The sequence below is a fragment of the Symphalangus syndactylus genome, chromosome Y (genome assembly GCF_028878055.3).
Source record: "Symphalangus syndactylus isolate Jambi chromosome Y, NHGRI_mSymSyn1-v2.1_pri, whole genome shotgun sequence".
NCBI lineage: Eukaryota > Metazoa > Chordata > Mammalia > Primates > Hylobatidae > Symphalangus > Symphalangus syndactylus.
Window position 1 is genome coordinate 8,116,067 of NC_072448.2, and position 14,032 is coordinate 8,130,098.

At 45.0% G+C, this 14,032-nt stretch overlaps 1 long non-coding RNA gene across 3 annotated transcripts in view; it reads left to right on the forward strand.

Annotated features, from left to right (window-relative positions):
• LOC134736040 (uncharacterized) overlaps window positions 1-14,032 on the forward strand; it is a 78,905-nt gene that overhangs the window by 64,252 nt on the left and 621 nt on the right. For all 3 annotated transcript variants that reach the window (XR_010119815.1, XR_010119816.1, XR_010119814.1), the window contains 2 exons: window positions 5,924-6,107; window positions 7,828-7,915. This is a non-coding gene — a long non-coding RNA (uncharacterized lncRNA). The remainder of the gene's footprint in view (window positions 1-5,923; window positions 6,108-7,827; window positions 7,916-14,032) is intronic.

The following is a 14,032-nucleotide window of genomic DNA, read 5'->3' on the forward strand; positions in this document are numbered from 1 at the left end:
CTCTCCGAGTAGCTGGGACTACAGGCACCCGCCACCACGCCCGGCTAATTTTTTGTATTTTTTTTTTTAGTAGAGACGGGGTTTCACCGTGGTCTCGATCTCCTGACCTTGTGATCCGCCCGCCTCGGCCTCCCAAAGTGCTGGGATTACAAGCGTGAGCCACCGCGCCCGGCCGCTCGGCTAATTTTTGTATTTTTATTAAAGACCGAGTTTCACCATGTTGGCCAGGCTCGTCTTGAACTCCGGGCTGTTCTTGAACTCCTGACCTCAGATGATCTGCCCACCTCGGCCTCCCAAAGTACTGGGATTACAGGCGTCAGCCCCTGCACCCAGCCTGTTCTTTAAATTGTGTGTGTGTGTGTATGTGATTTTGGAGTCTTGCTCTGTTGCCCAGGCTGGAATAGTGCAGTGGCACGATCTCGGCTCACTGCGACCTCTGCCTCCTGGGTTCAAGTGATTCTCCTGCCTCAGCCTCCTGATTAGCTGGAAGTACAGGCGTGCGTCACCATGCCCGGCTAATTTTTGTCTTTTTAGTAAAGACAGAGTTTCACCATGTTGGCCAGGCTGGTCTCGAACCTCGGACCTCAGGTGATCTGCCTGCCTCGGCCTCCCAAAGTGCTGGGATTACAGGCGTGAGCCACTGCACCGGGCCGACCTGTGCATTTTTTTTTTTTTCTGACCACATATCCTTGACCCCCTAGGGACACAGTTAATGCTGTACAGTTAACTTTCCTTCTCCAAAGCTCTTGGCAGAATTCAGGTAACTTATTTTATCCTAATGAAATAGAAAACAAAGGGCCCTTTGATGTTTATATTGACTCCTGTCTCCCAGCGGAGACAAATCACAAGGAAAACAAAAAGCAAAAATACTTACCCTTTAGGGTTCCCTTCATGTATCACAGTGAGCTGCAGGGAAGCTCACATGAATGTAATTTAGAAAAGCTTTCTGTGGCCGGGCGCGGTGGCTCATGCCTGTAGTCCCAGCATTTTGGGAGGCCGAGGGAGGCGGATCACGAGATAGGAGTTCGAGACTAGCCTGACCAACATGGTGAAACCCCGTCTCTACTAAAAATACAAAAAAATTAGCCAGGCGTGGTGGCGGGGGCCTGTAGTCCCAGCTACTTGGGAGGCTGAGGCAGGAGAATGGCGTGAACCTGGGAGGCGGAGCTTGCAGTGAGCCGAGAACGCACCACTGCACTCCAGTCTGGGCAACAGAGCAAGACTCCATCTCAAAAAAAAAAAAAAAAAAAAAAAAAAAAAGGGTCCCTCTCCAGACCCCAAGAGAGGGTTCTTGGACCTCAGGCAAGAAAGAATTTGGGGCAAGTCCACAGAGTAGAGTGAAAGCAAGTTTATTAAGAAAGTAAAGGAATAGGCTGGGTGCAATGGCTTATGCCTGTAATCCCAAAATTTTGGGAGGCCAAGGCGGGTAGATCACTTGAGGCCAAGAGTTCGAGGCCAGCCTGACCAACATGGTGAAACCCTGTATCTATTAAAAATATACAATCAGCCAGGTGTGGTGGCACATGCCTGCAATCCCAGCTACTTGGGAGGCTAAGGCAGGAGAATTGCTCGAATCCGGGACTTGGAGGTTGCAGTGAGCCACGATGGTGCCACTGCACTCCAGCCTGGGCAACAAGAGTGAATCTCCATCTCAAAAAAAAAAAAAAGTAAAGAAATAAAGAATAGCTACTCCATCGCAGAGCAGCCCTGAGGGCTGCTGGTTGGTTATTTTTATGGTTGTTTCTTGATGATATGCTAAACGAGGTGGATTATTGATGAGTTTTTCTGCACAGTGGAGGAGATTTCCCAGAGTGAAGGGTTCCTCCTCCTTTTAGACCATATAGGGTAACTTTGAGTCATGGCCATGGCATTTGTAAACTGTCCTGGCGCTGGTGGGAGTGTCTTTGAGCATGCTAACACATTATAATTAGCGTATAAAGAGCAGTGAGGATGACCAGAGGTTGCTCTCTTTGCCATCTTGGATTTGGTGGGATTTGGCCGGCTTCTTTACTGCAAACTGTTTTATCAGCAGGGTCTTTATGACCTGTATCTTGTGCCGACCTCCTGTCTCATCCTGTGACTTAAAATGCCTAACCTCCTGGGAAATGCAGCCCAGTCCGTCTCAGTCTCATTTTACCCAGCTCCCTATTCAAGATACATTCACTCTGGTTCCAGGGATTAGGGCATGAACATATTGTTTTCGTGACCCTATCTAGCCCACCATAGTAAGGAAACGCCCAACAAACATCGTGCTTATTAAGTTTCCAGGCAGGTGCCTCTATATCCCAGCTTCATTCTTGTGTTCTTTTCTTCACAAGTATTTTCAGAGCTGCCCTTGGCCATCTGCAAGATGCACGGTGAAAGAAACGGATGCTTGCTCTCAACACACCCTTCCTTCCCTGAGAATTTCTCACCTAGCAGTAATTTTCGTGTCCCAAGGGAAATCTTGTCCTTTGCCCTTGTGAGCTTACTGAAAATCAGCTCATCATGAGGAAGATTAATCAAAGACATACAATTTTTTTTAACTGCAAGCATGAGGAGAATCACAGAGGGTGGACTCAATATCCCAATGGGGGCAAAATTCTTCTGTAACCTCCTTTCAGATGGCAAGAGGGGACATGGGGAGTGTAGGTAATTCTGTTGAGTGGTAATAAGTGATGGCTAGGAAGATTGAATGGATACTTGGGAGAATGAATAGGGGAAGAAACAGATTGACTTATTAGTGGTTCTCTTTGGAAATTAAATACTCCTTGGAGACCAGTCATTACCTTGTAAAAAGGTCTCCTCGAGCAGGCTTACATCTTAGCATTCTTTCCTGTAATCAAGAAGAAGAGCCCAGGAAGGGAGTGAAAGTGAATTGTAATAATCCCTACATGTTAAGGGAGGGACCCTGTGGGAGGTCATTGAATGATGGGGGCAGGTGCTTCCTGTGTTGTTTTTATGATAGTGATTATCTCACAGGATCTGATGGTTTTATAAAGGCAGGTTCCGCTGCACATGCCCTCTTGCCTGCTGCCATGGAAGATGGGCTTTTTCTCCTCCTTTGCCTTCCACCATGATTGTGAGGCCTCCCCAGCCATGTGGAACTGTGAGTCCATTAAACCTGTTTCCTTTATACATTACCTAGTCTTGGCTATGTCTTCATTAGCAGTGTGAGAACAGACTAATACAGAAAGGAAAAAAAAAGTGTTTAACTTGGTGGATGTTTCTGGTTTTTATGTCAATAGGGGAAAAGTCCCTTCTAAGGTCTTTTAATCTCTAAGGGTTTTTAATTTAAAATATTCGTTTTACAAAGGAGCCATATTTTGGGGTGAAATTTTCTGTACAGAGCCGGTAATTCATCACAGAAGAGATAATTCTGTTTTATCAGAGACTGACCAAGAGCTATGTTGATCTTGTGTATTTGGGGGATTACTCTTTGCTCAGCTGATGTTCAAGGAAGGCAATGGCTTTGGGAAAAAGTTCAATATGTATCCGTGAAACTGCTAACCTTTGGGAGTTACCGTAGTTTGGATATGGGTTATTTGCTCCCACCAAATGTCATGTTGAAATTTGATCTCCAGTGTTAGAGGTGGGGGTAGTGGGAGATGTTCAGGTCCTGAGGGTGATGCCCTCCCTCAGGGCTGAGTAAGTTCTCACGTTATTGATTCCCTCAAGAGATGCTTGTCAGAAGAGTCTGGCACCTCCAACCCATCTCTCTTTCTTCCTGTGTCTCTGTGTGATCTCTACACACTGGCTCCCCTCTGCCTTCCATCATGAGTGGAAGCTCCTTGAGGTCCTCAAGGTCCTTCTTGAGAAGAAGATGCTGGTGCCATGCTTCTTGTACAGCCTACAGAACTGAGAGCCAAATGAACTACTTTTCTTTATAAAATACCAGCCTCAGGTGTTCCTTTCTAGCAACATAAAACAGACTAAGACAGGGCCCCATACTCATAGCTACCTTTTCATGTATGACTGAAATGAGACGAGGAGGACACAGACACACACAGATGGATGACCCTGTGAGTTCTCAGGGAGAAGATGGCATCTACAAGCCAAGGAGAGAGGCTGCAGGAGGAAGCAGCCCTGCAATGCCTTGGTCTCAGACTTCCAGCCTCCAGGACTCTGGGAAATAAATATCTATTGTTTAAACCACCTGGTCTGTGGTCCTTTGTAATGGCAGCCTTAGCCAACTAATATACTCCTCAAAAGCCTGACACATATGCTCATTTGGAAATTTGGGAGGTGTGCTTGGAAATGACATGATTGAAAGTCTTCCAGGCATTTCACATCAAGCCTCCCGTCATCCTCTCCAAACCTCCGGGATGGCTTGCCTTTCTCTCTTGTAAAAATCACTTCTCCCTTCTGACCACATAAATATTCCAGACAACAGACTCTTCAGAAACAAGTGCTCACACTTGGTTCTCTGTTAACTCTTCCTAAAGACACCAGATACTGGGGGAGAGATTGGGGCTGGAGGGGCGACTGACCGACAAAACCCAGACTGCAGGGTAGGGAGAGGGGAGCAGAGACATGTCGGATGAGTTTCACAGGTTTTCTGAAGCCACAGCTCTTACTGTGGGCTCCTGGGGTTGCTAACTGCCTGTTATGGGCCAAATTGTGTCCCTCTCCAATTTCATACATGGAAGTCTTGATCCTCAGGACTTCAGACTGTGACTGTGTTTGGAGATGGGGTCTTTAAAGAGGTGACTAAGGCACAATGAGGTTATTAGGGTGAGCCCTGCTCCTATAGGAATGGTGTCTTTTCAAGAAATGGAGATGAGGACACAGACACAGAGGGATGACCCTGTGAGGACACAGGGAGAAGACGGCGTCTCCAAGCCCAGGAGAGACGCCTCAGGAGGAACCAGCCCTGCCCACACCTGGATCTCAGACTTCCAGCTTCCAGGACTGTGGGAGAATCAATGTTGTTTATAAGCCACCCAGTCTCTGGTATTCTGCGATAGCAGCCTGAGATGAACTAAGACATCTCATAAGAAGAGGAGATGAGGACACAGACACACACAGAGGGACGACCCTGTGAGGACACAGGGAGAAAACGGCATCTCCAAGCCCAGGAGAGAGGCATCAGGAGGAACCAGCCCTGCCCACACCTTGATCTCAGATTTCCAGCCTCCAAGACTTTGGGAAATAAATATATATTGTTTAAGCCACCCAGTCTGTGGCCATTTGTCATGGCGGCCTTAGCCAAGTAATATACTCTTCAAATCCTGGCAAATATGCTGAACTGGAGGTTTGGGGGGTGTGGTTGGAAACTCGGACCCCGAAAAATTTCGATTTCTATTGGAAGGATGATTGAGACTGCAGATGTGTAGTATATATACCTGCTGATCTATCTCCTAAAGGAAACACATCATTCCCAAGCAGTTGTCTTTGTGTGAAGATGCATTTTGCAACCATCCATATATAATGTGTGAGGCCTTTTTACGAGGCTGGTTTAATTAAAAATTCACATCCTTCTGACATCTTAAATATAAGAGCATTAGGATATGCGGCTTTAACAGTTTGTAGTGGCTGGGATTTTGAGGAGGGATGTTTTGTCCTTAGCTTGGGAAAACAGGTTCTATTGGACATCTGTTCAGCTTAGCTATTATTTTTTGTTACAGAAGTATAATGGGGAATTTTTTAGAAACACATCTATTACATTTGATGTTGTGTCATATACGTAACGGAATGTTTTTATTCCTGCAAACCCCATAAAAGCCAGTGATGCATTTTCACAGCCCTCTCCTGGCAGAAAACTGCCGTTGAAATTTCTGGATCAAGAACATATTATTTTCTGATGGCTTTTTTTATTTCTGGTGATTTCTCTCAAAAGCTTCAACTTTTCCCCTCCTGTTAGAATACAGGTGAGTAGTAAAGTACTAACCGTTTTTAATTTTCTTCTTACAGTAGATTTTTTTTTTATCACTTACAAATATAGGTGCCCCTGGCTTCAGAGAATCACACTTCTCCGTGCCACTAAATTCAGACACCACCATGGACTGCAAATTTGAGCAGAAGTGAGGTGTGTCACTTGCTATCAGAAGCCTGGGTCATGGTTGCACTTGGAGAACAAAATTTTTTGAAAATATTTAAGTTCTGGGATACATCTGCAGAACGTGCAGGTTTGTTACACAGGTATACATGTGCCATGATGGTTTGCTGCACCCATCAACCTATCATCTAGCTTTTAAGCCCCACATGCGTTAGGTATTTGTCCTAATGTTCTCCCTCCCTCACCCTCAACCCCCTGACAGGCCCCAGTGTGTGATGTTCCCCTCCCTGTGTCCATGTGTTCTCATTGTTCAACTCCCACTTATGAGTGAGAACATGCGGTGTTTGGTTTTCTGCTCCTGTGTTAGTTTACTGAGAATGATGGCTTCCAGCTTCATCCATGTCCCTGCAAAGGACATGAACTAATTCTTTTTTATAGCTGCATAGTAATTCATGGTATATATGTGCCACATTTTCTTTATCCAATCTATCACTGATGGGCATTTGGATTGGTTCCATGTCTTTGCTATTGTAAATAGGGCTGCAATAAATATATGTGTGCATGTGTCTTTAGGGTAGAATGATTTACAATACTTTGGGTATATGCCCAGTAATGGGATTGCTGGGTCAAATGGCATTTCTGGTTCTAGATCCTTGAAGAATTGCCCCACTGTCTTCCACAATGTTTGAACTAATTTACACTCAACAGTGTAAAAGCGTTTCTATTTGGAGAACATCTTTTGTTCTCTCTCTCCCTCCCTGAGACTGGAATTATTCCAGAACAGGGCTGCTTTATCGCCCTGGGTCCTTGTCTTAAGATGACAAATAGTGAAGCCCCCATTGGTGAGCAGGTAGTATGGGTGAGAAACAGACTTTGGTGATGTTAGCTGCTGAGACTCTGGGGTTGTTTGTTATGGCAGCATCACCTGGTCTGTCCTGACTAATACACATATCAATGATTTACTTTTCATCGAATTACTTTGTTCAGCTGTGTGCTAATAGAATGAAAATGCTTGTTTGTGCAAAAAACACTAGCTAATAATATAGACCCTTAGTTCCACCAGCATTTTCTACCTTGTATTCCTTGGTGCAAGGACTTAACAAATTATTTGGCACTTGCACAAGGGTGTTCATGTGAAGAGGCAGCAGCTTAATTTTGCTTGTTTCCTAAGCCATCTGTTCAGGGTGGTCTAGACACAGAGTGGACAGATGAAGGATAATGACCCAATGAAGACATTTTCCAGGACACATTCCCTGGCTGTGCTGTGGAGGTGACCACATTTAAGTCTAGTAAGGTTAAAGATCAGAGCTGAATACTGCTGAAACTTGAGCGTCCTAAAAATTCCTTGTTAAAGGTATCCTGTGGAGAGATCCGAGGTCTCACTACACGATTTGAAAATGGTCTTATTTGGAGGGATCAGATTAATCAGCTCACAACAAGATGCTTGTATACTTGTGGTATTGAGATCTCAGTGACAGATACCTTTTTGTTTTTTCTTTGAGACACAGTCTTGCTCTGCTACCCATGCTGGAGTGCGGTGGCAATCCCATAGCTCACAGCCCCCTTGAACTCCTGGGCTCAAGATATCCCTTCAACTCAGCTTTCTGAGTAGCTAGAACCACAGGCCTGTGCCACCACAGTTGGCTAATATTGTAATGGTGAGACTTTCACCTGTACAAAAAATAAAAAATAGCCAGGTGTGATGGTGCACACTTGTAGTCCCAGCTCTTTGCAACCTCTGCCTCCTGGGTTCAAGCGATTCTCCTGCCCCAGTCTCTCGAGTTGCTAGGACTACAGGCACCCACCACCACGTCTTAATTTTTGTATTTATTTATTTTTTTTTTTAACAGTGACGGGATTTCACCATGTTGGCTGGTGTTGAACTCCTGACCTCAAGTGATCCACCCACCTCGGCCTCCTAAAGTGCTGGGATTACAGGTATGAAACACTGTGCCTGGCTGTAAAATGTTTCTTATTGGACCTAAAAGGGTGCCTGGCTCTTAGTTGATTATCTGCTGGTTCTGGAAAGGAAGGAAGGAGAAAAAAAAAAAGGCAGGGGAAAGAGGATTCTCTATAGAATGTGGATTTTTCCTGCAAGGGACAGCTTTGCAGGGCCATTTCAAGGTATGGCAGAGACACGTGTGCATGTGTCTTTATAGCAGCATGATTTATAATCCTTTGGGTATATACCCAGCAATGAGATGGCTGGGTCAAACGTTATTTCTAGTTCTAGATCCCTGAGGAATCGCCACAAGGTGGGAGGATTGCTTGAGCCTAGGAATTTGAGGCTACAGGAAGCCATGATTGCACCACTGCACTCCAGCGTGAGCAACACAGTGATGTTGCCCAGGCTGGCCTTGAACTCCTGACCTCAAGCACTCCTCCCACCTTGGCCTCCCAAATTGCTGGTATTACAGGTGCGGGCCACCGCACTCAGCCGGTGTTGAATACTTTCTGATGGCAGGTTGAGAAGACACGACGGGTAGGAGAAATAAGTTCCTAGGGCCAACCACATGGGGTCAGACTTTGTTGGGGCACCATGGCAACAGTTCCCAGTGGCAGGACCTGACGTTTCAGGAGCTAGGGAAAAGGGAGGCCATGGAATACAGGTTGAGGCGTGATAAGGACAGTCCCAAATGTTGCCTATCCAGGTTTTGTTCAGCAGAAGTCTCAGTTGTTGATTCCTTTTGTGGGCTGAAGGTATAATTTGGCTTTTTCTGCCCAGTATGATGTTTGTGAGATTCATCCATATCATCCAGATGCAGGAACCTCCTGGATTTTACAACTCAGGGTACCTTGGGGAACTGGAGGCAGAGCTTACTCCTGTTAATAACTAAAATAATAACAGTGATAGTTGACATTTACCCAGCTCTTGCAGTGTCTAAGGGGCTATCCCAAGAGCTTCCTTTATGTGCGTTGCCTCGTTTAATTTTACAGCCTTCTCATCATGGTTACACCATTATTATCTGAAGTTGCAAGTGCACAAACTGAGACCTAGAGGGTTTCAGGACTAGCTGTGCATGCCTGGAAAAGTTTATGACAGTGCTGGGTTTCCAGCTTCATTCAGTGTGGCTGAGAGCTTGTAACCACCAGGCTTCTGCCCACAGGAAGCAAGCAGGATGAGGATGGACTGGGTTCCTGGTAATCTTGATTTTGACTCTTTTATAGTAATTAGACACACATCTAGCTGAGGTGCCATCAGCCCTGTTGTTTCCTGAGGTAGCTTTGAAGCTGATGGTAGGGTCGGCTTTTCAACTGTGCCTTTGCAGCCCTTGGAATAAATTGCATTGTAGGAAGCACTGAGTCACCATCTTCAAAGCAGGCAGCAAAGACCTTCAGAGCTGCTCCAGGGAACACAGACAGCTCAGCTAAGTTTGTTTACCTTCTGGAAATGTCAGATTTGGGGGTTCATTGCATTTGTCAGGGGAGCAACGCGCCTCTGTTTGACATCGCCTCACCCTGCCGTGAGGCTATGCTTCCCTTCTCTGCTCCTGAAGGTCTCAGAAAGCCAGGCTGCAGTCCAAGTGTCACCCCTTAATTTCAGCAGGCAGGCTGTTCTCCCGTGTCAGGGAACAACCTGAGTTTCAGAAAAGTGTCAATTTTGTGCTGCCAAGGAAGAATTTGGGCTTAGGCAAATTGTAAGGTCATAGCAGATGCAAGCCCCAAATTTAGTTCCGAATCGTGTTTTAATTATGATTTCAGGCAAATGCAACACATTGAAATATGTGACAAGCATAAATGTAGTCACACTACCTACATTGGGGAATGACTTGTCCTGCAGCATTTTGGGGTGGGGAAGAGGGAAATTCCCAACATTGTGTTAAAATATCCTACATAAGAATATAGAATTAATCAACTGAAATACTAGATTTGTTTTTACTCCAAAGACTAGTTAAACATACTCATGACACAAGAGTCACATAGTCTACTTTTGAGACTTAAAGAGAGAAACTAGGAGCTCAGAAAGCAGACTTTGATTGGCGTTAAGCACTGGGTAAGTGGGAAGAACAGGGAGAAGAATGAGTTTCTATCCTTCATCCGTCTTTGTTCTGCTGCCTGTAAGCCCAGTTCATCTGTTGTCGTTTTTTTCCCAAGTGGATCCGGTACAGAATGCAGCATCTACCAACCACAGGCACTGGATGTAACTATGCTTTGGTGAGCTTTCTTTTTGGGAAAACATGAAGAAATCACAGGCATTATTACTGTGTCTGCGAGTGTTGCTGGCAGGCCTGGCAGTGAGACCCTTCACTCTCTCGGGAGATCACACTGGTCTCTGTTTTAATTCGCTTAATTGTGCACTAAGGCTTATCTTTTCCTTGCTGGTGCTTGCCCTTAGTTTATCATGAGAGGCAATTAAGATTCATTGGTTGGCCGGGTGCAGTGGCTCACGCCTGTAATCACAGTACTTTGGGAGGCCGAGGCAGGTGGATCACGAGATCAGGAGATCGAGACCATCCTGGCTAACATGGTGAAACCTCATCTCTACTAAAAATACAAAAGTTACCTGGGCGTGGTGGCAGGAGCCTGTAGTCCCAGCGACTCCGGAGACTGAGGCAGGAGAATGGCGTGAACCGGGGAGGCAGAGCTTGCAGTGAGCTAAGATCACGCCACTGCACTCCAGCCTGGGCAACAGAGCAAGACTCCATCTCGAAAAAAAAAAAAAATTCATAGGTAAGGAATGTGTGGAGGGCTCTTTTATAACATATCAATGCACAGCATAGATGGAAAGCATTCTTAGATCAAAAGAGCATGCCCAGGTTATTTCCCCAAATGAAACTAGCCATAAACAGACTGAGGTCCAGATGGCAACTCACCACTAGCAGCTCCCTGGAAAGCTCCACACACGCCTGCTGACAGACAGTCACCATCCCCCTGCTGCCATCACGGTCTTCCGACGCTGCTGGTAGTTTTGACCATTTTCATACTTCATGCAAATACATCATAGAGTGGGTGATTTTGGGAATTGAGGGTATAATTCAGCCTTTTCTGCCTAATACGATGTTTGCGAGATTCATCCATGTCATGGTGTGTCAATATAGCTGTTTCATTGTCAGTGATGTTTAGCATTTTTTCTTGGGTCAACACATCGCAACTTATTTATCCACTCTGCTGCTGATGGGCATTTCAGAAGTTTCCCATTCGCAGATACTGTCAATCAGGTACCTGGGAGCACTCTCGTCCATAGCATTTTTGACATATGTGTGGCTGTTGCTACGGAGTTTCTACCCAGGGGTGGACTTAGCGCACCATGGTCTGGAGGGCTATTTTGAAAAGAATGCTGTAAATTCGGTGAAAAGAGGGAATGACTGATGACAAAAATCCTCCTACAGCAAAGAAGGTGGTAGTGGGCAGAATATTCTACAGAGATCATCTCACACTTCGTGCACATCCCCACTAAACTTAGGAGAAACTTAAAGGGAAGAAATCTTTGCCCAAGGTCACCCTGTAAACACCTAAGATCCTTCCTCCTTCCCTGGATGGCTTGTATTCTGACAGAAGCTTGGATAAATTCTGAAGTAAAGGGTTGGTATTTGATTGAAACTGATTTTGACATGATTTGTGAGTTTTTAAACCTTCCCAGGGGCATTCATTGCCTTAAAATTCTAAAAAAAATTCAGGGCCATCTTAAAAGAGCTGATGGTTATAGACAAATCAGGCCATCTAGCAGAAGCATGACAGAGTGGATGTAAAATGAAACTCACCCTATAGACAAATCAGACCATCTAGTAGAAGCATGAAAGAGTGGATGTAAAATGAAACTCACCTATAGACAAATCAGGCCATCTAGCAGAAGCATGAAAGAATGGATGTAAAATGAAACTCACCTATAGACACATCAGGCCATCTAGCAGAAGCATGAAAGAATGGATGTAAAATGAAACTCACCTATAGACACATCAGGCCATCTAGCAGAAGCATGAAAGAATGGATGTAAAATGAAACTCACCTATAGACAAATCAGGCCATCTAGCAGAAGCATGAAAGAGTGGATGTAAAATGAAACTCACCTATAGACAAATCAGGCCATCTAGCAGAAGCATGACACAGTGGATGTAAAATGAAACTCATTGTGGCATATTGGAACACTCACTATCTTAGTCTGTTTTTTGTTGCTACGACTGAATACGTAAGACTCCATAATTTATAACGAAAAGAAAGATATTTATGACAGTTCTGGAGGCTGGGAAGTGCAAGGATGAGGAACTGCATCTGGTGAGGACCTTCTTGCTAGTGGGGACTCTCTCTGGAGAGTTTTGAGATGGGGCAGGCCTCCTGTAGCACAGAGGCTCATGAGAGAAAAACAACCTGGCTTTTGATTGCAGACCTGCTTTTTTGATAACTAACCAACACCTTTGATAATTCATTAATTGATTAATTCATGAAGGGATTAATCCATTCATGAGGGCAGAGCCTCATCTAAACACTCTTACCTTGGGGACCCAGCCTCAACACGACTTTTGGTAAGGGCAAACCATATTCTAACCATAGCACTTATAAACCGTCTGCTTATGTTGAATTAAATTGAGGTGGTTGAATACACACTCAGAGCTGTGACTGGTTTGATTTATGTCAAAAAGCTCTCAAAGTCCTCATGCTCTACTGAGCCCTCTCTCTCAGTATAGGTGGCATTTGCTACATAGCTGGACACTGAAGTTGGCAGCTGAACTTGGCTAGCAATAGGAGAGAGACTGATGGGTTAGAGTCATTATAAATTAGTACTACTTTATATTTGTTAGAAAAAAATTGCAAAACTCAACTATTATTATTAATCTTATCATTATTTTGAGATAGGGTCCTGCTCTATCGCTCAGGCTGGAGTACAGTGGTGCAATCATAGCTCACTGCAGCCTCAAACTCCATACCGTAGCTCTGACAATACTGTAGCTCTGACCATAGCACAGCTCTGACTATACAACAGCTCTGACTTTACTGCAGATCTGAACATACTGCAGCTCTAGCCGTACTGAAGCTCTGATCATACTACAGCTCTGACCATAGCACAGCTCTGACTATACCACAGATCGGGCCATAGCACAGCTCTGACTGTACTGTAGCTCTGACTATGCTATAGATCTTACTATCCTGCAGCTCTAATCATACTGCAACTCTGACTATATCTCAGCTCTGACCATACCACAGACTGACCATACCGCAGCTCTTACCATACTGCAGGTCTGACCATGCCACAGCTCTGACCCTACTGTAGATCTGACTACACTTCAGCTGTCACCATATTGCAGCTCTGACCATACCCTAGATCTGACCATGCTTCAGCTTTGACCATCCTGCAGCTCTGACCAGACCGCAAGCAGTGCTGACCATACTGCAGATCTGACTATGCGGCAGTTCTAGCCATACTGCAACTGTTACCACACGGCAGGTGTGACCATACTGCAGCTCTGACCTCACTGCAGATCTGACTATGCTGCAGCTCTGATGCTAGCACAGCTCTGATCATGCCACAGGAAGTGAAGGAGATCAGAGAGAGAACTAAGGCTACAATGCTGTTTGCATAGCTTGTTGGCACGGCTGCCAGGGATCTTGGACCCAAAGTTAGGAGTGCTGCTGCTGCTGCTTCTCCCAGGGATGGGTCTGCCTCTTTTTTCATCCTTTACTAAGAAATAACCTTTCCCTATACACCTGTCCTCAGCAACATACACAGTACCCAATAATTACAAATGGTCAGTGCATCTGTGAAAAGATTATCAACATGCCAGATAATGAAAGAAATACAACATTAGAAAAAAGAGGCCATAATTGCCCATACGTTTGGCAAACATACAAAGAAAATTGACAATACTGACAGGTTTCAGGGTATGGGGCAAGAGGATTATCTGTTAAGGATGGAAACTGGTAACATCAACTCTAGATGGCCCATTTACACATTACTTGGAGAGATTAAAAAAGTACCCATCCATTGAACCAGCAATTCAATGTGTAGGAGTGTAGCCTACAGGTCGCAGGTGCACAAAGACAGTGTAAAGGGAATTGGCTGCAAAATGGTATTGATTTGCAAACCACTGGGAATGAATTGGAATCAATTTATACGTTTAT